This window comes from Apteryx mantelli, chromosome 4 (genome assembly GCF_036417845.1).
Source record: "Apteryx mantelli isolate bAptMan1 chromosome 4, bAptMan1.hap1, whole genome shotgun sequence".
Classification (NCBI taxonomy): domain Eukaryota; kingdom Metazoa; phylum Chordata; class Aves; order Apterygiformes; family Apterygidae; genus Apteryx; species Apteryx mantelli.
This window is the reverse complement of record NC_089981.1, coordinates 83,695,014-83,721,292: the sequence shown is the minus strand read 5'-3', so window position 1 is coordinate 83,721,292 and position 26,279 is coordinate 83,695,014. Positions and strand designations below refer to the sequence as shown.

Below are 26,279 nucleotides of genomic sequence, written 5' to 3'. Positions count from 1 at the left end.
AGAGAACTAGCTATAGGTAAAGGCTAGAACATATCTGAACATACCATGTCATATGAATATATCATATCTGAGAGATAGAAAGCATATAATTCATCTTTCTCTTCAAAAAAGCTTTCCTGTTTTATTGATATGGAATAAATCTCTTGTGATGGTGAAGAAGAAATTACCATTGCTCTTTACATTCTGATTAATAGATCCCTGTTCTCCGTGTATCATCCTGGCCTGGATTTCAAAGTCACCCAGGTCAATGGAAAGATTTGTGCACCCGTTTCCACATTGGTAAAATGTGTAACAATATTCATTCAATTTAAATCTGTTGTAATAAATCTATAAAGACTGGTGTCTGTGTGGGCTCCCTCGTGGCACTAGTACTGAAAAGACGACTCATGCAAGGAACTAGTGAAAACTTCCTCTGTGGCAACATTTAATATTAAGTGAAGAATAGGTGTAGGAAAAGAAGGTAGTATCCAAAACGGCTCATTCAGAGGAGGTTAGTGTCCCTGAGCGGCCTGTTATAGTCAATAGAAATAAACTCCGTTGTGGGGCTGAGCAGGGAACATAAATAAAGATCCTGCTCTGAATCCTGCCTGGAAAGATTTTCTCTTCCTCCATCTCCTTACATGGAGGGAGTTTATGGAGTAGCTTCCTGCACTAAAGTTAGCACCTGTGAATGTCTCCCGAATCCTGTGAAATGACACTTTAGGGAACCAGTCCTTTAGAAGCTGCTAGCCAACGACAGAATCAGGTAACTGAAATGTCTTTTGCAATCCCCCAATTATTGTAGTTTTTCTTCATTATTAGTAATACTCTTCTGACAGCTTCTTAATAGTGCATCTTTCCTAGCCAATTAGTTTGCCTTCATTTTCATTAACGTATTCCCTGTTGTTTTTAATAGAGCACTAAATTAACGTAACCTTCCTGTTTACTTCCTTTTCACACTTCTTATCAGCAATTCCAATACAAATCTGGGAATGGGGCTTGTTCACTAACTCAGGCACCCTCTGCTGGTCTTCCCACAGCAAAACACAAAATATCAGGCAATCTTCATACACAACAATGGTTTTTAAGAGAAAAATGCAGATTTTTCTGTTGATAAGCATTTTACTACCAGAATATAAATTATGAGGAAGATCAGCTTTAGGGCTGTAAACTGGTCATGTGAGGTGTTTTTTAACGAACTCAAGAAAATAATTGCATAATCAAGCATGTGAACCTGTGGAATTTCTCAGGCAAAAAGGCAAAAAGCGAACATGGCCTAAAAAGCTGATCACAGTCTGAAGTGGTTCTTAACAGAACCCTGTGATTGGCATTTTAATGAAGATATTACGTAAGAAGCTCTAGAAGCATATACTACTGTGGACCTCTTTTCTCTGTGTGTCTCAGTTAGCAAAAGCAATGTGTCATTGATAGTAGCCTTGCTAGATAGTATGTATTTTAAGATAAAAAGTAAGGAAATACAGTGGCTAAATATTAGCTTCCATTCCAGCAATACAACAAAACAGAGAGCTGATCTTATTATTCATCTGAGAAAATCCCTGGATGTCAGAGAGGTAAATCAGAGCAGAGTGCTCCCTTAACCTGCTGAAGGACAGGACATGCTGGTGATGGGAGACGGTAAGTTTGGTGCACATGGTACTCCAGCAGTCCCGTTCTGGTAATTGAAAACAGGATATAAGCCTGAGAGTGCTTTAACAAGTACCAACATCTAAAAAAAAAGTGTCCAAAGGGAGACTTTATTGCTGTCTTCAGCTACCTAAGGAGAGGATATAGAGAAGACAGAGCCAGACTCTTCTCAGAGGTGCACAGCAATAAGACAAGAGACAACATAAACAGTTGCAACACAGGAAATTCTGATTAGCAAATTCTGAATGGAAAAAAAAAATTCATGACGAGCATGCTCAAACACCGGTGCACGTGCCCAGAGAGGGTGTGGAATCTCCATCCTTGGAGATATTCAAAACTCGAGTGGACAAAGACCTAAGCCACCCCATCTAGTTGGAGCTGCTTTGAGCTGGGGCTCGCACTAGATGACCTCCAGACATCCCTTCCAACAAATTATTCTGTGATTTTAGGATAGATGACTGCTGTACCATTAATCCAGTTTAAACTGATGAAAGTCATCTTAACAGAACTAATGCTTTGCCCAAGCAAGTTTAAGACATGTAGATGCACTGAAGTCAATGGGACTGTTTAGTTTAACTTGAAAAGGCATTAGATCCACTCCTTTAGGATTCGCTTTCAGAAAGGATCCTGAAATTTTATTTCTGTAGACAATGTTATAAATTGCATCAGGTTCTTTTTTTTAACTGTGGATTTCTCAAGTAGGTTACTTCTGCAGCTAGACGAGATGGAAGCATTTCACAACCATTATCTTTAAATATTCACAAATTCAACATAGAGGATTAGCAGCAGAAGGAAGTGTTTGCTCAGTGCTCCGAAGGTATGCTACTTTGCTCTTCAATTTGCACTTGCAGGAAAATTCCTATTTGCTAACTGTTATTGGTAATGAACTTTTCATCGAACTTGGGTTCAGTTCAGGTCAACCATTACTTTAATGTTGAGACACTCTCTATATTAATTGAAGTTTATGACATAGAATGGCAATCTTTTAACCTCTGTAGAGTGAGCTAATGATTCCAATCCAGTTTTCAGCAGCCTGCTGTGCACAAAGCTTTGCCTTTTTACCTCATTTATCTCATCTTTGTAAGCCCAGCTTTTTTCTTCTTTTTTATCTTATCTTTTACAAAGGATTATATTATTTATTTTGAACATAAAGCAGAGTAAAACAATACAAGGGAGCAATTAGAATATGACATTATAAGTGTCAGGTACTAGCCAATTATTTTGAATACTCTTATAAAGGTAAAAAAATACAGAAAATGAATATATGCTTATAAAAATATAATGTATGTATAATCAAAAAATATATATATCTTATTTAATAAATAGATGGGTGATATACTACAATGAATGAAAGCAAGCAAGAAAGCAAGCATATTTCAAATCCTTAAAAGAAATCACAGTCCCAAATCTCTCAGGGTGTAGCTGGACTACTGATCCATTGGACTAACTGAAGTTTCCTGAGAAGGAAGAACAATTTTCTGTTTCAGGTGGAGTCTCAGCTTATCTCCAAATAATGTCCATATTTTGAGTAATAATATGATATGAAGCTGCAGCACATTACTCACAGTAGACATGTTAAGTATTTTACAAAAGAACATATGCTAATATGTCTCGGAATATGAGATTTTCCTTCTCTGATAGGTTCCTCCTTCTGATACTCTGAGCTTGAACTGCACAACAAGCAGTTTCTTTTAATAATAGCCCATATTGCTTTTTTAATATTTTTTTGCTCCATCCCAAAAGAAACATGAGACTGTTGGGGGAGAGGGGGGCAGGGAGGGAGTTGTCATAAAAATGCTAAAAATTCAAATTACTGGAAGTTGTTTCAGTTCCGTAAGAAAACAACTGCATATAGATTTGATCTTGTAACCGTTTTTATCATGTCCCGTATGCCAGAAAACATGAGCAATGTTTTTATTTCTTATATCAGTCATACCACATCAGCACTTAAACATAAAATTCAGTAATGTTGTCACTTAAAAAGGACATTAGTGGCAAAATCCAGTTCCAGAATAGGAGTATCCTTTAAATCCTGGACTATTCAAAATCCTTCTGATTTAAAATTTATCAAAACCTTGAGATATTTAAACCGTGACATTTTGGTTTTAGATTATCTCCAGTTTATTTTAACTACCTAATGGACAACAAAAATGATCGCCTTAGCTGTGTCCCAGCTAACAGGCTTGTTAAAAGAGACAGCTGTTTGAACAGTTTATGAGCATGAATGCATCAAAAAGTAAGTTGTGTTTGGCTGTACAAAGAAGTCAACTAGATCCAGCTATTCAAAGAAAAGGAATGGTAACACAAAAAATGGAGTTTAACAAATATAAATCTTATCCTTTCATCAGAACTAACCTCCTTCATATCTGAAAATTCCAGCCTTTATCAAATTTCAGAATCTCTTGCTTAAATGTTAATGATTATAAAAGTCTAAGAGCATCATAAGATTCTTGATGACTCAGTATGAAGTATTCTTATGCATCAATAGTCTGACATGTAATTTTAGCTGTGATTGCTAAGTTAATTTTTAGGCTAAACAAATGACAATTGTAGGCAGGCCTATTAAAATTGGCAGGGACAACAGCCGTTTTTACAACATGCTAATGACTAAGGGTTTGATCCTGCAACACTGAGGTCAATGGAAGCTTTGTCACTGACTTCAGTGAGGATAGAGGCCTTCATGCACAGACTACTAATAGCAAACAGCAAATGAAAACAGCAACTTACATATACACCCACATTTTTAGAACAGAAGAACTATCCCATGAATGAAATAAAGTCTAAAGCTTGGTTGATAAAATATTCTGGTTGTTCTATGCTTCACTGCCTGTCTTACAGCAAAAAAGATTTTCTGAAGAAAAAATGAAACTTTCAGCACTTGAATACACAAGACTGTGTAAACATTCACCATTGACAGATGAAGATTCAAGGAAATGCATCCCCTTCAAATTGGAAAGAACTGTAGAAAGATATCTGTGCTTGAGTCCTGCCATGCATGAACTCAACCCAGCCTTTAGAGTGCTTCAGATCAATCTAAGTACGTTGCTATACGCTGTTTTCCAGTTTCTGTATTGAAGGGTGATGCAAATGATCCCAATGAGACCATTTACATCATACCATCATGTAGCTGGTTGATAGCACAGGGGCCAACATGAAGTGGTATGTCATACCAGCACTACGTCTATCTTGTTCCTTTTTATATAACAGGTTCAGGACAAACAGGTTTTCTAGCAAGACTTTTCCATCTCAACCACTGAGGCAGCTCAGATGATTGTAAAGAGAGAAAAAAATGAGAGTGGTATTTAAAAGATTAATTTAATTAATGCTTGTAGACTGTACTGAAATTCTTTTCTAATTCCTCTGTTTCAGGTGAAATGCAAATATTGCTGGCCATCAGTCTTCACTGTCATTTTGATACGCATAGAAGGAACCATGTGAAACAAAGGTGATGTGCATATGAGCTGTGAAAACCTTCTTGACAAACTGCATTTATCCTCCTGAGCTGCCTGAATTTATATCATCTTACCTTTGTGTCTTGGCTTCAGCTTTGGAAGTTTGGAGAAACTGGGAGGTGCCATGATTTTCCCATGTTTCACGTACAAAAAAGCTCTATCACAAATAACTTTCTTATTGTCAACAGAATACAAGTGTTGCTTGTATTGCAAGTGGAACTTGCTCCCCAATTAAATTACTTGTTTCTTCAACTTAAACTGGCCTTTACATGACATAACAAAAAAAAGCATTAGTTAAGAAGTACAGAAAGTGCATTGCACATTGAGAACCTGTAAGAGTGAAGGACAGAGATTCAGAATCACACCTATCAGTCCGGCATCTCCAGAAAGATTTCTTTTAAGAAAAAGAAAATTGAGGGAGTGTTACTGGACTTCTGAATCTGATATCCTTAGTCACCTGCCAAAATAGTGTCTAATAGCAGTATTTAATTTGGAAAATATTGCAGAGAGTAACCAAACAACAATCTTGAAGAGCAAGTCTTCATTATTATGAAGGTTTTCTACATAAGGCCATGGTTCCCAAGCTTTTCATAGCCAAGCTTCCCTTGGGAAAACTGACCACATTCCATCTCTGTGCAATGCTCTGGGCTAGCACAGGTCCGACATGACTTGTTAGCCTAGGTTTGCTTTTTTGGGTGAAGGATATTGATCAATAGCAAAAATGGAATAGGAAAAGGTATTGAAACTATGCTATCATGACTACATTGACTTTTATTTGTACTTGGTCAATGTAAATCTGACACAAAATGATTACTGACAAATGAGAAACCTACAGATAAAATATGGGGAATTGGAGAAAAAAGGAGAGACAAAAATAGTAACAATATTCTAGAATAAAGCTTTATATTAATATAAATTTTCAAAATAAAAGGCTTTTTGTTCTATTTCTATTTGGGTCCTTAACGTGCTTTGATTTTGTTGATTTTCCTGAACTGCAGCTTACATCCATCAGCAAATTCTCACCAGAAAAACAAAACTCATTACTGAGAATTGTTTTCTTTTGTCTACAGCTATAATAATAAAACCACATTGTGAATGCCCTAATGATTTTGTACATAATTCTGTAGATTTAGAATTACTTGTATTTGCTTAAAAAATATGAGGAAAGCACAAATCTTGTCTCAGAGGGGCCGAAGTGTGGGAGTCTGCATAGCCTTTTTAAAGACCCTAGCAGAAAGTCAAACTCTATCAGAACTGGTGCATTTCAAGAATGCAGGACCTTTGTATATCATATTCTTCAAAAGTCCAAAGTCTTTGTGCAATCTTTCAGATAAATTCAGTTTGGGTCCAGGATATACCCCAGGTGTGCGCTTTTGATGATTTAAACATCGTGTGACTATTAATCATAGCTACAGTACTGGCATTTTATGAACTTCCCAACAGCACAGCTGTCTGAGCAGATACCTGCAGATGTCATCGCACCAGGGTGTTGCAGCAACAGCACCAAGAAGACTGAAAGCCTGCAGCAGTCATCCAGCTGGCTTTTACGTTCCCAAAATAGGTACAGCCCACTGGAGAAGAGGTGGTACAGGGCATGGGTAGTTCACAAGCCAAGCGTAAAGTTCTGGCAAGTTCAAATTCATGATATTACAGGCCACACATATCATTAATATGAAGCTTTATATTAGATACCCTCTATGCACCACAGATAGGATTCATTTTATTTAACTTTAACCACCTAAAAATTAAGTGTCTAGTCTAAGTTGTCATTCAGCCTCTTCTATAGCCAGAGAAACTATAGGAGACAAAACATCACCTCCAGAAGGCAACTCACCCAACCTGCTTTAGACACCAATTACCATGTGAGTAATGATTATGTGAAGGTGCCTGTCTCTCTCCACTGGTTCAAGAGAGCCTGGACAATTAGCTTGACTATATGTCTAACATTTAGATGAGTATTGCTAGGTGATACAATCCTATTCCAAAGCAATTGTTCACGTTTCACGAGACCGTCTACTGCAGAAAACGTACATGGGAAATTTCTAGCAGCATCCTATGATGGAAACTTATAACTACCCAGGTCCTCAGGTAGCTCAGAGCGACACAGAATTATCGCAGGTGCTGATTTGAAAGGTTCGCTGGTCTCACACAGAGACTGGTTAAAATGGTTTCCAGCGATGGTACACAACCACAGACTGTACCCAAGTTCATGTGACAGAGCTGGCTTAATTACCAGAGGAGCCACTCAGTCTGCGACTGAATTTCAGTGAAACACTGAAAGAAGTACAGCCTTTTCACTTATGGATCAAGAAATATAAATCATGCAACACTACAGTTAATATTTGTACTAATTGTTCCCTCTTAAAGAATGTACAGACAAAATTATGATACTTCAGGCTCCACTTCTATAAAAAGTTTAACCAGAACACCAATTTTATAAAAACTGAAAGAATTAAAAGGAACAGTGGGCAATATCAATGCACAGAGATAACAGCTGACTCGTGCAGAATGAAATGGCCATTACAATGGAAAGTGGTTCCAAATGCAGTTAAATTGCCATGGGATCCTAGTAGCAACTGCAGTCCCCTACTCTATTTTTATAGGAAATGATGTCATTGGGAATAGTTCTAAGCTTAACTGAACAAAATAGGGGATTTTTTAAATTGAGAGTTTTAAGGGTTACATTGGACAAAATACTCCTCCCTGAAAAAAACAAGTGTGGATAGGTGGTAAATATCTACTTATTTGATACATATGCTATCCATCTAAATACTTTTTTAGAGCTGTAGAAGGAAGCAGAATTTGGAATGAAAAGACTCTGCATAGAAAATATATTTTCTCTAAAAAATATACAGTGAAACAGCATGTCATTTTAGATATGATTTCTTATGCTAATAAAAATTCCTTGTTCCAGATAAAGAAATATGATTCTTCTCAATAATTCAGACATGGTTTATGATGAGGTGCTGAAAGAGTTTCACAACGATTCCTATTACCGCCTCTTTCACTCTGGAGCTAGTGTCTCTGGTGACTACAGATCCCAATCATCTGCATCCCAGCTTGCTCTACACCTAAGGGGAAAATAAAGAATTGCATGCTGGGATGTGCAGTCTAAATGGCTACAAATAAAAGCGCTATACATTACATGCAACTCTGTTTTATACTAACTAAATGCGACGTGATGCTTGAATTTCTGGTAAATGTTTATTACCATTGCCAGCACAACAGGCCAGGCAAAATTAGAGAACTAAATAAAAGTTACACTTTAAGAAAATATGCTGGTAATTTGACTCCATCCAATTTCCCAAGAAAAACATATAAATAGAAAATGACAGCAGCAAACTCTCTGCTGCCATTACATTCCTGCAGCTTAAATCTAGGACATCACAAGAAAGCTAGACCATGTTTTTGTTCGCTTGTGTTTAAAAAAGTACAAAAACCCAGCCATAAGTAATACTAAATAGAATCTAAACACACTCCACAATTGTATGTAATTCAAAGTGCTAGATTTATTAGACTATTTTGTGTGTATATGTGTGTTAGGGAAATGGAAAATGAGGGTGAAAACTTAAATTTATGTTTAAGTGCTGAGGTTAAAGAAGTGTGGCTGTGTATGTGTACATAGGCACATGCATGCAGGAGCCATTCTGTACAGCTTCTCCCTTGTTTGTATACTCTAGAAATTTTGAAAAAAAGAAATGCAGTTTCTAAAATCTGAACTGCATGAAAATTGTAACTGACTTTCTTTGGATACCAAGAGGAAATTCAAAATCTCATTGATGAATATTATAGGAATTATGCCATGACCTTCCAAAATCTCCTCTTCCATTGTGGAACACACTCCACTGCTCCCCCCTCCCCAACAGTTTTTCAAAATAATTTGTGTTTAAATTTCCCTATAGGTTTGTTTCCACTAGCAAATTTGGTTGCATTTAACCACGGTTTAAAGGTCTGAAACAGTTAACACAACACTGAGTACCACTGAGTGGTATTCAGTGTCATGCTAACAAACACGATTTGACCGAAAACAGTAAGATCAGGTCCAAACATACCGTTCAGTCACAGTCAGCAATGGGAACTGGAGATTTTGTAATCATACTTAAACACAGTAAGTTTCTCTGTTACCGGAAAGCCCTACAATGATGAGTTTTTGTTATATTACAGTGTTTCTAGTTGAGTCCAGGTAGGGCTTTGCTGTTTGTATAGGTTTTATCTGTGCAAGAGCCCGCAATTAACTGACTTCAGTTGTTGGCACACTCAGGTTGAAGCTGCGCTGATTGTATCTACAATGGTTAGAGGAACGTAACCAGCAATTTGAGGGCTTTCCAAGCATTTGGTTTGGTGAAACCTTAACATATGCCTGTTTGCTCTGATTACTGTCAAAGATGGAAACTACCTACAGTAGACAACCTTCCCGATCCTTTAGCTAAGTGCCCACTTCACCCTTCCCGAGCGCTCTGTCTTTCCCTGTGTAACCAGTTCCTTCTCCCAAGTGCCCAAACTACTATACATCCCTCATCCTCTCCTTAAAAGCACCCCTTTTCGCATCCGCTCTGCCTCAAAAACCCTCAGCCCGTGATTTCAGGGCGGCTCGCTGGAAGCAGCTGCACACGATGTTCCCTCCGCAGAGTCATCGCTTTCGCAGCCAGGCCCGATCCCTGCAGCAGCCTCCTTGAAAATCCTCCCCCACACCCCTGCCACAGCCACCTCCCCTCCCCCCTTCCAGCTTCAGCCCTGGCAACGGGGAGACATTTCAGCATGGCTCGCTAGCTGCACACCATGATCAGGAAGAAGGGCTGACAGCAAGCCGCCCCGCGGAGCTGGGCGCCGACTCCCCTCGTCAGGGAAAGCAGAAGATGGGCAGAGGCTGGCGAGCGGCGTCTCTGGGGGAGGTACGGCCTACGGCGGGGCGGGCTGGGGGGGGGGGGGGAAGAGGTTTGTCTAATAACTTGTCCTCTGAAGACGCTCCCCGCAGGACTGTGGGGACTGCTCCTGAGCGCGCTCCCATCCCTCTTGTCAACAAGCCAGCCTCCATCAAAGGGGAGCTGCAAATCATGGGATTATTAAACCCATTAGGCGTTCATTATGGGTAATCCACTGCTGATTGGCTTTCAGTAGGGGAAGCTTGCGGGGCTCCGCTTTAGCCGGGTAAGGGATATCCCAGCACGCCTGTGCGCCTGCCCCGGGCTTTGGGGACGCCACAAGGGCCGGGTGGCTTTGCCGCAGCCCGTCCCCCGGCGAGGAGCACCAGGGGCAGCTCCCGGTTTGCCGCCGCCTCCCTGGGGAGGTGAAGCAGGTTACGCGGCGCAGCTGCCCGCTCCCTCGGCCTCCTCAGCCGGGCAGCGAGCGGGAGCCGCTATCCACCCCCCCTCGCCCCGTGCCCGTGACGGGGCCACGCGCCCCCGGCGGTGGCGGCGCTGCTGAGGGACCGTTGCCGTTACCCTCCCCCTCCCCTCAGGGCGCGCGCGCGAAGGGGGCGGGCGCACATGACGCGTGCACCCCCCACCCCAGCCCGCCGGAGCTCGTGCTGCTCCCACGCGCTGGCGCGCATGCTCGGAGCGGCCCGGGCGGCAGAGGGTGATGTAATAGCTTTAGCGGCCCCGCCGCCCGCCTTTGCAGCGCTCGCAGCCCCAACATCCGGGTATCCCGCCCGCTACGCCAGAGGCGGGCTTTTGCCCTCAAAAGCGGTTGTTGTCGTCGCCGCGCGGCGCTTCCCCCCCTCCCCCCCCACACACCCGGGGGGGGGGAAGGGAGGGGGGAGGGCTGTGCGCACGCGGCGAGGAGGGAAAGGGCGGGGAGGGGCGCGCGCGCGCACTGGCTCCCGCCTCCCCTGCGGGGCGCGCGCGGCCGTGGGGGAGGGGGAGCGGCGGCGGCGGCGGGCCGCTTTGCGAGGCGGGGAGGCGAGCGCGGCGGCGGCGGCGCCCGGCGCGCCTGCGCAGAGGGGCGGAGGAGGCGGCGCGGGGTGTGTGTGTGTGTGTGCGAGGCGGGGTGGGGGGGGGACGGGACGGCGACCCGCGGCGGTGCGCGAGTGGGCGCGGAGCTCGGGGGGGGGGCCGGCGGCGGCGCAGCGGCGGCGGCGGAGGAGAGGCGAGATGAGCGCTGGGCTCCCCCTGGGCACCGAGCCGCCCTCCGCAGCCGCCGCCTGTGAATGAACTGAGGCGAGGCCGCCAGCCGGGCCCCCCCCTCCTCCTCCTTCCCCCCTCCTTCCCCTTCTCCCCTGGCCCGCCCGCCGCCGGCCCCACCGCGGACGTCCCCGCCTGCCCCCGGCCTCCCTGCCCCCACGCGCCGTCGGGAGCGCGGAGCGCGGCCCTGCCCGCCACAGCCGGCGCCGTCCGCCGCGGCCGCGGGGTAAGTGGCGCTGCGCAGTGCGGGGAGCCGCGGCGGTCCGGGCCGGGCCGGGGGGGGGGGTGGCGGCGGCGGGGCCGCCTGGGCCCCGGGGCCTGTAAACAGGCGGCGGTGGCGGCCTGCGCCGGGTAGCGCTCGCCGCCCGGGGGAGCGGGGGGCGGCGGCGGCGGCCGGGGGCTGGGGGGTTTCTCCCCCTCGCAGCCCGGGGGAGGAGCGCGGCGCCATCCCCGGCGGCGGCTGGTACCGGGTCGGGGCGGAAAGAGGGAGGGAGGGAGATGGAAAAGGGGGTGGGTGGACGGCGGCGCTGCTGCGAGCCTGCTTGGGATGCTGCTGCGAGGAGCCCCGGGCGCTGAGGCTGGCCGGGGGGGCTCTGCTGCCTCCCCTGCGCTGCCGGCGCCTTTGCGAAAGGGTGGGGGGTGGCCCGGGAGCCCCTTGGGGGGGGGCATGGGGGAGGAAAGTGAGGAGGAGGGCGAGCGGAGGGTTTGGGGCCTGGCTCAGGTATCAGCAGCTTTCCTTCCCTCCTCCCTCCCCTCCCCCCTTCCCCCTCCCCGGCCGATTCAGAGTTCATTTAATAATGGCTATAAACAGCCTCCTCTCCCATCGCCACCCAAACGCTTGGGGCACGGCACCGGGGAGAAAAAAAACGCATCTATTTATAAAGCACCCCACCCTCGCGAGGGTCGGAGCATCGAGCACTCCCCAAATAGTGACATTATTATGCAGCAGGCGGCTTTCTCTTGCCAACGCCTTCCAGCGTTTAAAGTTTGAGTGAGATTTCGATGCCTTTGAAAACAATGTCGCGAGCAAAGGTTACGCTGCTGATCTGTAATCTGTCATAGCGTGCATGTTAAAAGTGGATATAAGAAAACTGTCTCCTTGGATTAAAAACTTGTCCAGTGATGCAGTGGATAACTGGGCCCTCATGTTAAATATCATAGGTTCTGAGACTAACTTTTTTGTCCCATTAATCTGTATTACAGTAGGTATGATGCAGCTTTAGGACTGGCTGCAGGTTAATTGTTTTGGAAGAATTGCTTTCATAGACATCTGTTCAATATGTGTTTGTATTTATTTTGTGCAGCTAAAACATTGCAGTGTCTTCATATGTACGGCAAAATTTTGTTGTTACAAAACTAACATTTAAGTTTACTGTAGTATTTGTAAGGAGCTAATTTATTTTTGATTCATACCTTTTGTCAAGTGAGAAAGCACTGGGTCATTCAGATGACCTGTGTCGTAACCTTAAGGCTTAAGATTCTGTATGTCATTCAAAGGATTTAATTATTATTATTTTTTTTAGCAGACAGCTGTCTTAGATACTGAGAGCAGTAGGTTTGAAGGTCTCCTCCTTCAGTGGTAGGTGATGTTTCCTTAGATTGTGGTGTTTAACAGTAGAGTAAGTAGAATCTTTTCATAAAATACAAGTTCTAACTCTTGTGATTCTAGATGACTTTCTGAGTGTGAGCTAGTGTAGCGTTTTTTCCTGCACGTACATTTTTTAGTGGTTTGGTGGCTGACCAGGGATTTGTGAAGCACTAATGAAATTACAGATGACTGCTGTTTCACAGCTGTAACTCAGGACCCTGTGTGAATCGCCAAATGATCAAGAATTGTGCAAGTTTTACATTACTTTTCTGATAGCTTTTCTTATAATACTATTCACAGTTTTTCTGTCAATAATATCAGAGACAGGATGGGGGAAAAGATGTGTGTTGAGGAAGTTTTACATCTTCCCTACCCAGCATCTGTGTGAGTAGCAATCAAAGGTATTGAAGAAAAACAATTTTGGTAGGCATATCAGTGTTTTTCACTGCAGTGGTGACAGGGCTGCTCCTAAAGCTTTCCCTGCTGGGTCTTTCCTTGTGGGCCCTACATCTTGTATATGGGACTGACCTAAAAGTAAAGGACTTGCTGATACATCATGCCAGTCATTAATGTTTTCCTCACAGACGTAGATATCTGATAAAACCCTCTGGTAAATATAGCTTATTTTGGAGAGAGCTGATTTATATACTCTCTTGCTCTTCTGGCATAGCCATGTTTTTCTAGTATATAGACAAGGCCTATGTATGGTTAATGGGTTTAGTCCTCTGCTTGGTGGTTGTCTAGTAGATCTTTCCCCTTGAGGTATAATATACCTGTTTTCCAAGTATTTACTTAGCTGTCTATAGGTAAGCTTGAGATACTTTGTTGAAACTGAGGAGGAGAGATGGAGATGCCAAAGGACTGGTGAAGCTTGCAGGTCTAAACAAGCAGAACTCACTTGGTGTGATTTGAATTAAAGCAGAATACAAAAAGGCTTTTTCTATAAAATCAAGCGGGTTGCCTCTTATCTAGCGTGCAGCTTACAAGGTTAAGTTGAGTCATTCTTGCTGAGATAGCGTTTTAAGAACTATCGTTTAAATGCTTAGATATTTAACTTTGGCACAGTATAATTTGCAAACTTATGTAACTGGTATGTTTTTGAATGCAGCTGTCAATAAAAGATCTTATTGCACTTTTCCATTTTAGTGGAACTAGGAATATAAAGCAGATGCTTTCACATGATGACCTTAAATATAAGTCATTTAACAATAACATTTCTTACTAAAATATTGACATTAATATAGACTTAATTTTACATGTTCAGGTCTATTCTAATGTAAATTTTTTACATAATTGGCTAAGCAGAATTGCATTGGAATTAAGCAATTGAGTAATGCAGGTTGTGTTATTAAATAAGCAAGTTCTGGAATAGGAGATACTGTAAAATAATTGTATTCATTTTGTCTCTACAGACCTGCAACTCATTTTAAAGACTTGAACAATAGCAATGTTTGAAGTCAAGATAATAGTGTCTTAGTAGGGCTACACCTGAACTGTACAGTATTTATTCTTACTATTGCATGTGGTTCTTTGTAATTGCTGCTCCTCTTTTTTTCTGAAATGGTACCTCAATTCTTCTAAACCTTTTGAAGCATTGATTTATTTGTATCACCTGTAACTGTGTTTTTAAGTGAGGCAACATGCAGTCTCATGAAAATTAAGCTAATTTCGAGTATTACCTTGTTGCTGAATTCTTACTGGTATCTGTAGTTTTGCTCGCATTCCCTTATTTTAAATACTAGTGTTGTTCACTTAGTCTTGGATCAGAAATAAGCTTCAGTAAAACTTAAATACACCATAATACTTAAGTACAGTGCTCTTCATTGAAAGAATACCAAGTTGCAAAGTCCACATAAATTATATGTAGTGTCTGATATTATGATGTTTGAAAGATCCAGGGGATGTACATAAAATGTAATTTAAGAGATGGTGTGTAAAATATAGTTTAAGAAAGATTCATGTACTTATGTCACTGTGGTGTGGATCGCAGTGGAGATGGCATATCTCCTTGTTGCTTCTTCATGTTGCTGCTGTTGTTATCTGTCTGTGAAGGAACAATGTAAGGTTTATATTGCTAGATGAAATCACTTAAATCTTAGGACTAGCAAGAATGTTTAGACCAAGGAAATTGTAATCGGGACGGGAGAAGAGAGAAAGTGGGATACCATGCTAACTGAGGGAGTAGACTGACTTTTGTTACTGGTCAGAGATAATACCCTGCTGAGTGTTATAGGTGTTAAACCAGTGCTGTAAGGTCTGCTCTTCTGTGTTTCTCTTGTGCTGAACTGTGCTCCTTATTAAACCACATACTAAGTTACAGATGTCTGTCAAGTCCCTGTCTTACTTCTTTTTATTTTTTTCAGAGTTTAAACTGAACAGGCCTTTGTTCTACTGGATGTTGATTTTATTTTTCTGTTTTCACATACCAGTAAAATTAACTAATGGATATTTCAGCTTGCTACTGAAGTCTGCAGAACAGAGTGTGTTTATAAATATATCACAGTTGCTCAGATCTTTTTTTTAAGAGCCCTTCTGAAAAGGTGTTTGTAACGTGACCAAAACAATAGAAACACTTCCTTCAACTGCAGATAATTCAAATGAAATGCACTTTTATTGAAGCAGTGTTCTAGCAAACAAGCATCTAAAAGTGACATAAAGGAAAAACAAAGTTGGCTAATCAGGCTTCAGTATTCAGATTTAGAGAACTGCTAGAAGTTTACACATAGAGGAAGTAAATTAGTGTCTTTATTGTGAACATCTCAATTCTCAGTTCAGGTAAGAATATCTTAATATATTTAAAAAAAAAAACCCTGAAGTCTGCTAAAAATAATAGTTCATAAGGCTGAGAAGCTCAAGTATAAAATGACTTGTGTTCTGATAGCTGCAGTTTAAATCAAGCAAAGCACTTAAATGTGCTTACACTGATACGCAGTGTGCTACTGAATTGTGTGGGGCTGCTCACATGTACAGTGCCTAAATGCCTTGCTGGATTGTGACCTAGAGGATGAAGTGTGCTTCCATGTTTGTGTCTCACATGTAACTTCAAGGATTTTTTGTATCTATACGCACTGTTCATTCTACCTGCTGACTGCACTTCTGATCTGGAATTTGAGTGGCAGTCTGTATTCTTCTTGGCTGTATATCGTAACTATCTGTTTGTGCATAAATTTCAGCTATATTTTTGACTTGTGAAATATTTTAAGGAGGCAGTAGTCAGTAGAACTGTGTAAACTGTGCCTGAGCATTGTGTATTTGGAGATGATTTTGAGGAAATCTCTGGTTGTTTGATAAGTTCAAGTAAAACCCAGCCTTTGGAAAGGGACAGAATGCAGAGAAATGTGGGCAGGTATTAGTAGTTAGTATTAGTTAGTATTAAATTGCAGGAACATTTTATGAAGAAAGAGTCAGTTTCTATCAGTAAATAATTTTCTGTTTCCCCTAACTAAATATAGCATGTGTTTGGACTAGACCCTTCTTACAAATCTATCACTGTTTCTATGTTAAAGAACCCTTCTGAGACTGCAGAGTGAGGCACGCTAAGCTTAAGAAATGCTGGCATTAAGACTGCTTATACTTTGGAAGAACAAGTGAATGCCACAAAGTCCTGATTTGGTGGCCAGAATAATATTTAGAGTTGCAGTGAACTCGGATTTGGACTCGAGAAGGGACCACCTCACTGCCTTGTTCATCATAGGCAAGTCTGTCAACTGTGCGACTGCAGTGATAGTGACAGCAGCAAATTGGGTAAAAAAAAACACCTGCTTTACTCTAACAGTCATGCTCTATCCTTTTTCTTTTAAGGAGATAGGAATCCTGGGGATGTGAAGGCAAAATGGCTTTGTAAATAAAAGCTGTATGTGAGCGTACAAATGAACAAACTCTAGGTGTTTTCATAAACTTTGAGGATTTGACTTCCGGGTCTTAATGTTCTTCTAGCATAGTTCTGATGTCATTTCCTTGCAAGCAAAGCCATATTACAACTATACACTTCAGAACATTTCCTATTTTATTACAATTTTATTCCCATGTGTCATTAGCAGGGCTTAAGTCTCTTGTAAGCACTTGTGCTGCTTTTTCTATATCCTCACCAGAGTAGTGATAATGTTGCTGTAATTAGAACCTCACAAATAGTTTCATGTGAAACAAAGAGTCTGGGAAATTGCTTATGTATCTTATTTTGAATTATTTCATAATATTGAGTAGTTGGTTAAGCAGGAAGTTCTGGGGCTCTAATGTGCAAACATCTCCCTCTAATCATTGGGCACGTACTGGTTGCGTTTTGTCCAAGTACTTTATTTTTATCTGCTCCCAGGTGCTATCTGTGTAAACTTTATTTTCACTACAATTTTGTGCTTCCATGTTGATATCCACTCCACTCATAAGATGAATCAGATAGGTGGCTGATGGTTTTTACTGACGTTAGGAAGATCTGAAGTTTCTGAAAGCTTGAAATAAAAAAAGCGCAGTGACCTGGCTGAGCAGTTTAGAAGATAGAGACTAAAATCTCAGTAGCAGATGGTGTACCCTTTCTTGCATTCATTTTTCATTGGAGTATATATTAACTTGGCTTATACTAACTTTTGGTGTCCTTTTTGGTGAGGGTGCCAAGCAGTACAATGTTCTGTAGAGAAAGATAGTGGATTTTTAAGGACTTGTGTGTATTTACATCTGTATTACCACAGGCAACAATACTGAGTTAAGTATAAAAAAAGTGGCAGTTTCGTGGACATTAATAAATGAGAGAGAGACATTATAATTTTTTGCTGCGTTTCAGGGGCAGTTCAATTAGTGCACTTAGTGTTCTGTTGTTTCTGAATTACTATTCAAGTCTTCCTTTGTTTTTGGAGTTTCAGTTAATAATCCCATCAGGACCTTTTTCCATGGAGCATTTTCTCCTCGTGTATTTCAAACTTCAGCTAAAACATTGAGAAAGACGGATCAGCAGTAGTTTGACACTTCTCCTGTGCCCTTTGAACAACCTGCACAACCCTGGTCGTTCTGATAAGCCGTTCTGTTCTAGAAGTTGAGCGTAGAACATGGACCACTCTCTAGTATTTTTAACCTGTATTTCCAATTTTGTGCACTAAAAAAAAAAAAACAAATTAACTGTAACCAGCTGTGTTGTACAAGCCAGTAAGTAAGATATCTTATTTTTCTCTAGTTCAGGATTACTAAACAGGTAGAAACTACATCAGGCTCAGGAAGTCCTGAAGCTGCAAATGGTTGGGGGCTGCATATTACAGACAAATATACCCTGTTTTTATGTTCTTACCTCTGCATTCACTTGTGGCTGCTGTCAGAGACAAACTACAGGGCTAGGTGGACCTTTGTTCTGACTCACTATGACTGTATTTCATGTCCTTATTGCCCACATAACTTCACTTTCCTCTTGGGTGGTGGAGGGAGGAGATCAAATTCTGTCTGATTCTTAACAGGTTTAGATAGAAAGCTTAACTTGATAAAAAGCAAATGTGTGTTTTTTGTTTTTTGTTCCCCCCCCCCCAAAAAAAAACCACTCTGAAGTAGTAGTTGAATAGTGCAGTTCTTTTATTAAAGAAAACATTACTCTGTGGATTTTCAACATAATTTTTATAAGTCGCAGATACTGTTCTGTTTGTAATAATGAACAGTGAATGAAGATGCCAGGACTCAAAGCTGTGAATGAGAGATTGAAAAAATAAAGAAAGCTTAAAGGACAGTTTTATTTAGCTGTTACTTGAGGCTTTTGGTATGTTCAGATCTGTTCAGTTCTGGACCTTAAGTGGCTTACTTGGTACTCAAGTAAGAATTGGAGATTAGGCCAACAATGCTTAGGAGGGGTAATGTTCTGTTATGAGGGTAGGTGACAGTAGCAAAGCATTCTCAGTATTGGTGTTACTAATGCCAGAAAAATTGCAGTTCAACTTCTTTGACTTACTGTAACTCCATTCTCCTCTGCGTGTTGTCTTTTTCTCTGTTATCTCTTCCCTTTCCCCCATGCCTCCCCCACACATGCATTCTCTTTCTGGTGAAACTATTGCTGTGCACAGCTTTGTTGGAGTAACAGTATAACACTGTATACTCTTCCTGACATTAGCAGTTTGCTTAGAATTCTTATATGCGCTTGCTTGCCTCTCTCTGTCAAAAGTTTTGAATCTTACTGGATCTCATTTATTGATACACAGAAAGAAATGAGGGCTTTATTCCTCCCAACTTCTGTCTGCATAGACTGTACCTTCCTTGGATCATCCAGTTTCTTTCTACAGCACTTGCCTCAATGGGGCTTTGATTTTTTTGGATGCAGTCTGTAGGAGTTTGTGTGCTATTAACAAAGCTGTTGTCTAATCTTTGTCTAAAATGGGTGTATTTTGTTTATCTTCCAACACTTTTAAGTCAGAAATCTCTGGAAAATGAACTATAACCAGAAAGGTGCTGAAACTAAATGCCAGCATGGACATGTTTTCTGCTTATTACATTTTTCAAGCAAGGAACTTGGTTTTTCATTCTGCTTTTACTGTTCAGACAGAGCAACATATGAATTTGTGCAGAGCTACCTCATTGATTTTCATAGTATTTGTTAATGCCATCTTAGTTGTCCGCACAATTTTTCATAGTGATTGGGCTGCTCCTACTTTGATACTGTTGCCTAATGTTTTTTTTTTCTTATGTTCTCCTGCCTCTGCTTTCTAATACAAATATTCAGAAGGAAGCAAGAAGCCTCTCTGGGCCAAGGGACAGTTATCTTACTTTGTTCTGAGGGTGCCAGTCACGGTAGGATCCTGATCAGTGACGGATAGTTTGGATGCAAATTGTATCTCCTCTCAAAATTTGGTGGCTTTTTTGTTTGTTTTCCCCTCCTGGCAGTTGTCCTGGTGATTCAGGAAAGAAGTTATTTTTTTCTTTGACTGACCATAGAGCAAAATTATAATAACTCCATAAAGGAATCTTGAAGCTGCATCACTGTCTTTCCAAATTTCTGCAGTAACAATTTGTTAGTGAGATGAATTATCTTTTTCCATGTCCAGGGCTTTCTTTTTGGAAAGTCAGATTATTTTTGTATGTATACATACACATGTATGCATGTGTGCATCTTTTGAGAGAGTTTGAACCTCAGCCAGCATACATTCATAACAAGAATAGCAGCTCCTAGTTTAACCTAGGAGCAGGTTTACTTGTCTGCAGGAAAGGTAGATAACAGCAGAGGAAGGTCTCTTAAGAAAAAAATGAAATGTGTTTGGAGGGTATTAACTTAGAAATGATTGCCTTCTGTGTTCCAGAAAATTTTTGGAGGCACTAGTAATCCTCTCCTAAATCCTTTATGTCCTCCACATTCCCCCCCCCCCAAAAAAAAAAAAGTGGGAAAAATGTACTGACATAGGAAAACAAGTGGGGAAAAATATTTTGCTGCTTAGTATGGGGGAGACATTCAGACAGACTGTTAACTCCTAGCTAGGAGAAGGGATTTTAAGCAAAATAGAAGCTATCTTAAAAAAGCAAGCTCTTGGTGAAATAGTATTGCCTGTGGGCTGGCTGTTAAGGGGTCAGAACTCATCGATGCCTCTGCATCAGAGGTGCACTGATCTAGTGTTCTCTACAATGGTATGAAGTTGTAGCTGTAGTCACTGTTTCCTTTTAGTTACAGGGAGAGAGAGGGTAAGCAGGAAAAGGTGGAAATGGTTCATACTTTCCCTTCTTCACACAGTCATTAACTTACCTTTGGTTTTTTTTTACCCTGTCCTTCACTTGTTTTCCATGTGTAATGTTCTTGCCTGTCCCAAGGCCTGCTTCCTAGAGCTTTGCTGTTTGTTTCTTCACTTTCTTCGAACTTAGCTTTCCAGCTGTCTGCCTTTCATTGTTATCTGCCATATGCCATGGCTCCAAATCTGGCCTAAAACAAAAAAAGGTAATGAGATGTTATTACAAACATTCTTACTCCTGTGGATAGTTTCTTCCTATGTTCTTCTATTTGCAATTGTTTAATCAAAATAAAATGCATCCTACAGTTGTATCACCTATAAGCAAGTATTCTGGGAGGAAACAATGTGTTAGTACATGTTTATTAAAATAGTCCCATTTCTGTGTATTATTTCTTATCCTACTTCTTTTTCAGAGACAATTCACGTTTCTCTAAATTGTCAATCTATTCCTCCATCTAAAAGTACGTATTCAGAAACATCAATGCTAAGTTTCAATACTTTATTGATGGTGTTGAACCACGAATGCCAGAACTCAATCATACAGCCTCCAATAGTTTCTAAATAGTTCCATTGGCAAGAAGCTTTTTTGTGACTTCATTTAGTCCATGAACTGTGGTGTATTATGTCTTTTTATCTGTGTGTGTTCTGTCTTATTTTAGTTATTATTCTGATCTCTGGGATGATCTCTGACATGTTGTTTGTTAATGTTAATTGATTTGGGGCATACAGTATATGGTGTTGGTTTTCGTTCAACAGGAGCTAATTTTTGAAAACTTCCACGCTTACTCAATTATATGCTGACTGGTTACTGCATCCAACTTACTTAAGGGGGAAAGAAAGTACTACAGATCAGATTGGAGCTGAGGGGATAGGATGTCCTTTTTCTACTCAGTAGTAGTCTATACGATTTGGTGACTGTGTCCTGTAGCTCAAGTAAAGATTGTAATCTTGCTTATGTGTGCTCATTACAACATAGGGGCCATAATGTCACTTGGAGAATTGTTCCAGGAAATTGAAGTAATAGGTACTTGTCCAAACTAAGCTTAGAAAGGTCTCTATACCTCAATGTGGCTCATGTGAGCAGCTTATTCTAGTGGAAGAAATACAACTCAAACATTGTTTAAAAAGGATTATTGAATTATATATTGTTAAAATGCAAGTTTCAGATGGGGGGTGGCTGTTTTTCTTGGACAAGATGCTCAAATACTCCTGAATTCATTGGGAAATTAGACTGTCTTTTAACAGGGATGTGTGGAATTATATTGACTGTCCTTTGTGAACATTAAGACTTATCTTCATTTGAACTTTCAATCAAATGAATTAGTGAAACAGTAAAATTTATTTTTGTGTGTATCAGAAGGCAATATAGTTGTGCTGTCTGGATAGCACAATTTGAGGGACAAATGAAGGGGCAAAGGAATTTCATGCATTCCGGTGATGTATCTGTGGTTGTCCATGGTTGTCCGTGGTCTGGTATACTAATTACCCTCCTTTTCTTTGCCGCTCTGTTCTCCAATTGCATCTAGTTTCAAGGTTTTTAGCTACTGACTCTTTGGCATGCTCCATTCATTATTTCAGTTTTGTTCCTAATGCTGCAGCCCTTTGAGTTTTGGCACTCTGGTGTTTTATCCAAGATCTTGTTACTTGTGTGTGGATTTTTTTTTTCCTCCTCCTTCCCCATAGGCCCTATAAAGTACTCTTGCTTTTTGTCTGCAAGCTGCAACTTGAGTTTTTCGGGCACTTTCTGTATAGGCTGACCTTCAGTTTGACTCCACAAAGTCAGCATTTTGAGCCAGGGTTCAGATGCACTCATAGATGCATCTGCTGCATATTCATATTTATGCACATAGATTCATTCTCAGTTTTTAATTTTTTTTTAATTATTCAGAACCCTCTCTAATCATTCTTGGAAGCCAAAAGCCAGGAACTTTGCCTGCAGATAGCTCCTTTCTTGTAGGAGGAACTAATGGAAGCCATAGATACCAAGATGGTGAACAAGGAATCTGCCTTGGTTAAAATCGGGGTTTGGCTGAGTAGTCATTGAGGCAGTTGCACTGCCAGATGATGTTGTAGAGTTAACATTTCCGAGGAAAATTTTGCACCTCTGACCCTCCCCACCCCCAGCACACTTCTCCCATGGTTCTGTTCAGAATTGCCTTGCTCTAAGGAAAAAAACAAATGATGGCATAAATTTGCCATTAGATATGCCGCTAAACTTCATACACAGAGTGTGTTTTCTCTTTTTCAGCTTTAATATAAAAAAAGGAATGATGTGTGTCTCCAGTAGTTTCATAAGTCGTTCAAGCATCCTGCAAAGTCAAGGCTACCACAACAGAGGACTGGTTCTCTCTTGCCTTATCTGACTGCGTTTTTCTAACATTGTTGCTGAGCATTTGGGCTGGGTTAAGAAGGGCAAAGGGGAAGGGTGCTAAAATTATATGGAAAATGAGGGCCTTAGAATGAGGAATCCTTTCTAGGAAGATGGCTGAAGAAATAGAAAAGAGGACTAACTTAACCATGTTTGGTATCTAATGCGTTATTGCAAGTTGTGCATGCAGACTTTTCTGGGTTTACTTCTGTCCTGTTAATGTTGTTACACAACAAACTCGTGCTCTCACTTGGGCAATCGCACTCCTATACGTTAGGTCTGATTTGCATAAGTTATATGTGCTTAACTAAACATGTCATTCCAGCCTAATCAGTATAGTGCACAAACCACCTCATGAAAGAATGAAAAGTGTGATTTATTAGGTAGGCACTGATGTGTGAAGGATTGTGCTATAGATACGGAGACAAGAACATGTGTAAAGCGTATTTTTCCATTAGGGAGAGTACAGCTTTCTTCTGTCAGTCTTTTTTTAGGATTTTGTACTCTAAAGTAAAACTGAACAAAATTATGTTACTTTGAGACTCTTCAAATTTGTTTTTAAGCCACTTCTGATAGGGGGAAACTTTAGCAGATCACTTCCTGACTCACAAGAATTCACAAATCGGTCACATTAAACTCAGATTTTCTGAACAAAAAATGAACTTGTCCAAGAACTGTAGGCTTGGCATATTCATCCTACCTACAAATAAACTATGCTTTCCCTTTTGATTTAATGAGGATTTTGAAGAACTAGCCTACTAGTCTATAAGTGTAGGTAGGTGTTATAGTAGCAGTATCATTAGCTAGAGGGCTGCAAATAAGGTAGCCGCAGTCTGTTACTGCGGCTTTTCGACTGTGAATACTTTATGCTATGGGCTCTGAATAATTTCCTAAGTAGAAGTTATGTAACTACATTGTGGTTATCCTTCTGTCTGTTTGTATTCACCTCTGCAGTGGGTAGCTCGCACCCTTAAAGAATCATGTATCAACATCTCGCCTGTAAGGCTTAATTTAGAATAGCAACAGCTTTCACTTTACCTCCTGGGAAGGGATAAGGTAACTTGATTTTTAAATGGAGAGTAGACTTGTTACTTTTTGACGTATCCTGATAGTTGTGTATGATTTGCTAGAATGGCGTGTGACCTGTCTGTATGCGTTTTTAGTTGTGGTATAGCTGACAAACTGCTAAGAAGGAAGAACAGTTTGCAAAGCACAGTTCTGTCTGAATGTTATGTACCTAGTAATACAGAGAGATTAGAAGGAAAGCTCTGCCTTGTCTACTCCAAATTTGACTGTGCTTGTGGTCAGTTTATCTAGTTCTTCTTAAAGCTTGTGTGTGGTGGTGTCTTTTTTTTGTGGTGGTGGTGGTGTTTTGTTTTTATACAACAGTGAAGAATGTAAAATACTTCGCAAAATGTGGTATCTGCCAGGGTAGTTTCTGCTTTTTGAGCTCTGAATTAAGGTGAGATTGTTGAATGACCACATTTTATTTTATTATATCTTCAACAACGAGAAGGTATTAGGGTTTAGTTTAAATCCTGCTGTAGTGGAATGAATAAAGTCTATTCTGTGCAATAATTCCCTATTTGATTTATGGCAGCAGTCTGTAATCATTTTGATCACTCTGACTTCATTAGAGTTGTATGTGAATATAAAAAGGCCTAAATTATATATATATATTTTTTTCCTAGCAACTGCAGTAATGTGAACCTCATGCATATGCTTAAGATACAGAGATGAGTGTAGACTGTATTTTGCTGTCTATTTACGGTTTGTGTGGGCATCATTATTTTGTGTTCGCTTGAGAAGAGACAGAACTTAAGAGCAGGAGTTGGCGTGAGAGGAAGCAGAGGTGTACTGCTGCTGACATCTCTCCGTACAGCTGAAGTATGTGTGGCTTTTGTTTTTGTTAGCAAAGCATGTGAGCAAAGGAGTGTAGGTTCAGTCCCTATGCATCATATTTGAATTGCTCTTGTGGTGAGATCAAATACAAACATTCTTTGATTGTTTATTCTAACATATACAGATGTTTCACAAAGGGGTTATAGTTGCCTGGAAAAGACCTAGTCCGAAAAGCTTTGGTGGCTATATATATTTTCATTTATAACTGGAGACATATTAGAATAAAAACATGTTATCAAAAAGTGGTGGTGTTATCACTCAGAAAACTAATTCAATGGGCTCTACATAAAAGTTAAAACCTTCCAAAACATCCAGTAAATTAAGATTTTTGCTACTAGAGCAGCTTAATTGGGTCTTTAGATAAAATGTTTTTGACATTCTTCTCACAATTATTTTTTGTCAGCTATCTTCAAATAGAAAAGCTTGTAGTCTTATTCCATTACGTTGTATTGTAGAACAGGGATTTGCACGCTGTATGGTGCTTCCTGGGACAGAATTTGCAAGTATGTAAAATGTGTGACCTATTTTGTGTGGGTGGGTGTCTTTTTTTTTATGAATGCACAAATAAACTGATGTGGATTACAAGGGTGGGTTGAATGGTGAGGGTGTGAGAGCTGTCAAGATAAACTAGTCATTTTATGCTGCCTGCAAATATAGTTCTTCATCTCTTGAGCATAAATATTTGCTACATCACCTCCCAATGTTGGGAGAAGGAAGAGGAGGGTTGGGTGTGCAGTATATCGGTCTGGCTTGAATAAAGAAGCATGAATTTGCAGTGCTTGTAATTCTGTTTCCAGATTTTTTTAACTTGTCAGGGGCAGTTGTTTTTCAGTGAAGCGTAAATACATTAAGGTTTTAAGTAAATCTGCAGCCCAGACATCTGAGAAGCTTGCTGTGTAATTTAACTGAAAATCTAAGGATGAGCTTTCACAAGATGGCTGAGGCAAACTAATGGCTTGCTGCTGCCTAAAGGGACAGCTGCTCTGTTGCTTCAGTGTCTTGCTCCTGGTTATCCAGTCTTGCCATTTTCTTTATGCAGGCTCTGGCATTCATCACGACCCTTCAGATCACTTTATCTATTAATAATAAATAAATAAATAAGCTTCCCACAATAAGAAAAACTAATCAGTTCCCCTTCACTTTCCCACCACCATCAAGAAACCAGAAGGTAATCAGGACTTTGTGGTTGGGAGGCAGGACTCCAGGGAGATTGCCACTGTCCTGGTAACATTGAGCTCTTTGATCTAGTAATCCCAGGGAACATTACTTTTCAGATGCGTGTCGGTTAAAGCAATCTGAAAAAACACTTGTTACGCGTATTGATAGCAGAGATTTTTGTCAGAACCAGAATGCTAGTGGAATACAAATTTTTGAAATGTAACAGGTGAAAATACTAAAAAATATGGAGTACAGTTCAGTTAGTAGCAATGTCCTTGTTTAAATTAGATGAAAGCAGAGCAAATTTGAGGTGGAACCTTTAGAGATACAGATAAGTCACCTCTATATCTCTAGAGGGGTTTTTTTCGTCATCTTAATATTATTTGGACT

General features: G+C 40.8%; 1 protein-coding gene across 2 annotated transcripts in view; it reads left to right on the top strand.

The window, feature by feature from the left end:
• The first annotated feature begins 9,841 nt into the window (after positions 1 to 9,841).
• Positions 9,842 to 26,279, top strand: part of PPM1A (protein phosphatase, Mg2+/Mn2+ dependent 1A) — a 31,147-nt gene continuing 14,709 nt past the window's right edge. The window contains exon 1 of one of the 2 annotated variants that reach the window (XM_013955662.2): positions 9,842 to 9,967. The gene's annotated coding sequence lies outside the window, so the exon portion shown is untranslated. Of the gene's footprint in view, positions 9,968 to 11,161; positions 11,424 to 26,279 lie in introns of those variants that run through there. The other variant, XM_067295096.1, reaches the window with a different exon arrangement.